The sequence below is a fragment of the Triticum urartu genome, chromosome 5, assembly GCF_003073215.2.
Source record: "Triticum urartu cultivar G1812 chromosome 5, Tu2.1, whole genome shotgun sequence".
NCBI classification, from domain to species: Eukaryota; Viridiplantae; Streptophyta; class Magnoliopsida; order Poales; family Poaceae; genus Triticum; species Triticum urartu.
Window position 1 is genome coordinate 237,869,271 of NC_053026.1, and position 4,180 is coordinate 237,873,450.

Genomic DNA, 4,180 nt, shown 5'->3' on the forward strand with positions numbered 1-4,180 from the left:
CGGCCAAGTGAATTGTCACTTGTACTGTATATAGTACTATAGTTTTGTTGTTTCGCACGATCCATCGATACAAACCCGATTAAACAGGAAAGGGCGGGATTTTCCCCATGCGGTATATGATACTGGCCATACATTTCGAAGGCAATTTTAAAGTATGCAAACTGAATAATTAAGTAACAATATGATATCTAGTAAAACTAAAAACACATACTATGATTTATTGTGTTAGAGTGTAGTAGTAGTAGTGTTGTATTGCATAGTTGTTAGATGTAACATGCGAGAACATGTAGAGATGTAGTTTTGGAGGGCCTACAGAGAGAAAAGCGTAATACGTTCACCGAACTTCAGAATAAGCTGATTACGGTCACTATATACGTTTTGCGGTGATTATACGGTCACTTGCTCACGGTTCAGCATCGGATTGCACTGTGTTGACCAGCCAAATAGTCTGCGTGGCACCATGTTGACTAGTTAAATTGACCACATTCCTTGTGGGTCCCACCTGTCAGTTCGCGTAGGGAAAAGGTCAAATAAACACAAATTTACGCAGGCGCGACAAGACTCCACCCCGTGTGCGGGAATCACCTGGTTGTGTATGTGTCTGTCAGGGCCTGATGTGTGCGCATGCACGTGTAGGTTGAGCATTTGAGCGTGAGAGTGTGTGTTGGTCGTGTGGTGTACTGGTGTGTGCATGCATGCATGCGTGTGTGTGTGTGAGTGTTGCGTGTGTGCGTGGTTGTGTGTGTACGTGTGAGTGTTGTGTGCGTGCGTGGGTGCATGTGTTCGTCTGAGTGTTGCGTGCATGCAGTTCGTGTGCATGCGTGCGTGTGTGTATAATCACCACACCAACTCCTGTGTGTTAAAACAGACGGCTCAGCATACCAATACAAGGCCACCTTGTCCGTTGTGCCCGCGGTCATGACTTCGAACCACCATCCAATATTTTTTTGTCGTTTGTTTTCATTCTTACTAGCAAGATGCCCGTGCGTTACACGTAACATCAAGATGCATTTGTATGACTAGTTTATCTTGTGAGAGAAAAGGATGAACGAGGGAAGGCCTTATTTGCAAATGTGGAGAGGTGTGTGGGTACCTTTTTGCAATACTCCACTAGTACTATTGGACCGGGAGCTTAAAAAGTTACTATTGGGCTGGCTATACGTGGCGAAATCCTAGTAGGAAGAGCATGCCCGAGAACAAGCACATTCATGTGGTTGAAAACAAATTGGAAACCATGTCGAGTACAAATCTAGGAGTACGTACGAATCTAACAATATTGATTGGGCGTTGTTGAATGTTGGTACTTCTTTATCAAAGTAGAGATACTTTGACTACACATAAAATTTATATGTAAACTAGAAAGGATAGGAAGGAGTATATTGTACGCTCAAAAACGAAACGAACATTGAATACCCTTTATATATGATTTGCGGACGCTATGATCACCGGTTCAAAATTTTGAATCCACCTTAGGTATCACACATGCCCCCGCTCGTTCTCTCTCGATTTCATCTCGGGGTCCGGAGATCGACTGATAGAGGACTAGAGTGGGTACATGATACGTCTCCGTCGTATCTACTTTTCCAAACACTTTTGCTCTTGTTTTGGACTCTAACTTGCATGATTTGAATGGAACTAACCCGGACTGACGCTATTTTTAGCAGAATTGCCATGGTGTTATTTTTGTGCAGAAATAAAAGTTCTCGGAATGACTTGAAAACCAACGGAGAATTATTTTGGAATATATGAAAAATACTGGAAGGAAGATCCACGTCAGGGGGGGCTCCACCTGTCCACGAGGGTGGGGGCGCGTCCTACCCCCTGGGCGCGCCCCCCTACCTCGTGGGCCCCCTGACGCTCCACCGACCTCAACCCTGACTCCATGTATTCACTTCCGGGGAGAAAAAAACCATGGAGAAGGATTCATCGCGTTTTACGATACGGAGCCGCCGCCAAGCCCTAAACTCTCTCGGGAGGGTTGATCTGGAGTCTGTTCGGGGCTCCGGAGAGGGGGATCCGTCGCCATCGTCATCATCAACCATCCTCCATCACCAATTTCATGATGCTCACCGTCGTGCGTGAGTAATTCCATCGTAGGCTTGTTGGACGGTGATGGGTTGGGTGAGATTTATCATGTAATCAAGTTAGTTTTGTTAGGGTTTGATCCCTAGTATCCACTATGTTCTAAGATTGATGTTGCTATGACTTTGTTATGCTTAACGCTTGTCACTAGGGCCCGAGTGCCATGATTTCAGATCTGAACCTATTATGTTTTCATCAATATATGAGAGTTCTTGATCCTATCTTGCAAGTCTATAGTCACCTACTATGTGTTATGATCCGGCAACCCCGAAGTGACAATAATCGGGACCACTCCCAGTGATGACCGTAGTTTGAGGATTTCATGTATTCACTATGTGTTAATGCTTTGTTCCGGTACTCTATTAAAAGGAGGCCTTAATATCCCTTAGTTTCCAATAGGACCCCGCTGCCACGGGAGGGTAGGACAAAAGATGTCATGCAAGTTCTTCCATAAGCACGTATGACTATATTCGGAATACATGCCTACATTACATTGATGAATTGGAGCTAGTTCTGTGGCACCCTATGTTATGACTGTTACATGATGAACCGCATCCGGCATAATTCTCTATCACCGATCCATTGCCTACGAGCTTTCCATATATTGTTCTTCGCTTATTTACTTTTCCGTTGCTATTGTTATCATCACTACAAAACACCAAAAATATTACTTTTGCTACCGTTACCTTTTACCACTGTTACCACTACTATCATATTACTTTGCTACTAAACACTTTGCTGCAGATATTAAGTTTCCGGGTGTGGTTGAATTGACAACTCAGCTGCTAATACTTGAGAATATTCTTTGGCTCCCCTTGTGTCGAATCAATAAATTTGGGTTGAATACTCTACCCTCGAAAACTATTGCGATCCCCTATACTTGTGGGTTATCAAGACTATTTTCTGGCGTCGTTGCCGGGGAGCATAGCTCTATTCTTTGAATCACTTGGGATTTATATCTGCTTATCATTATGAAGAACATGAAAGATCCAAGAACCAAGATTTATCCCTCAACTACGAGGGGAGGTAAGGAACTTCCATCTAGCTCTACACTTGATTCACCTTCTGTTTCGAGTAAGCTTGCGACACCTAGACCTTCTTCTGTTATTAATTCTGGCATGTCGCATGTTATTGATGATGCCACTTCTGCTATGCATGATACTTATGATGAAACTACTTCTATGCTTGATACTACTGTGCCACTTGGTGAATTTCTTGATGAACAACTTGCTAGGGCTAGAGAGAATGAAATTATTGAAACTGATAATATTGATGAATGTGATGATGAAGATTCTCCCCCTAGATATGAATTTCCTGTTGTTCCTTAAGGTTATGTTATGGATGAAGAAACTGCTAGAGACTTTCTTGCTTGCAATGATAGGAGTGATCTTAAGAAGCTTTTAGCTAAGCTGAAACAAAAAACTTTGAATGCTAGAATGAAATATGATCCTGCTTATGCTACTTCACCTATCTTTGTTACTGATAAGGATTATGAATTCTCTGTCAACCCTGATATAATTACTTTGGTTGAATCTGATCCTTTCTATGGCTATGAATCTGAAATTGTTGTGGCACATCTTACTAAATTAAATGATATAGCCACCCTGTTCACTAATGATGAGAAAACTTTCTATTATTATATTCTTAAATTATTTCCGTTATCATTAAAGGGTGATGCTAAGACATGGTTTAATTCTCTTGATCCTGGTTGTGTGCGTAGTCCCCAGGATATGATTTATTACTTCTCTGCTAAATATTTCCCCGCTCATAAGAAACAAGTTGCTTTAAGGGAAATATATAATTTTGTGCAAATTGAAGAAGAGAGTCTCCCACAAGCTTGGGGAGGCTTCTCCAATTACTTAATGCTTTGCCTGATCATCCTCTTAAGAAAAATGAAATACTTGATATCTTTTATAATGGACTAACCGATGCTTCCATAGACCACCTAGATAGTTATGTTGGTTGTATTTAAGGGAAAGAACACCAGATGAAGCTAAAATTTTATTGAATAATATGTTGACCAATGAAAATAATTGGACACTTCCTGATCCAATCCCTGACCCAATCCCTGATCCAATTCCTGAACTAACTCCTGAGC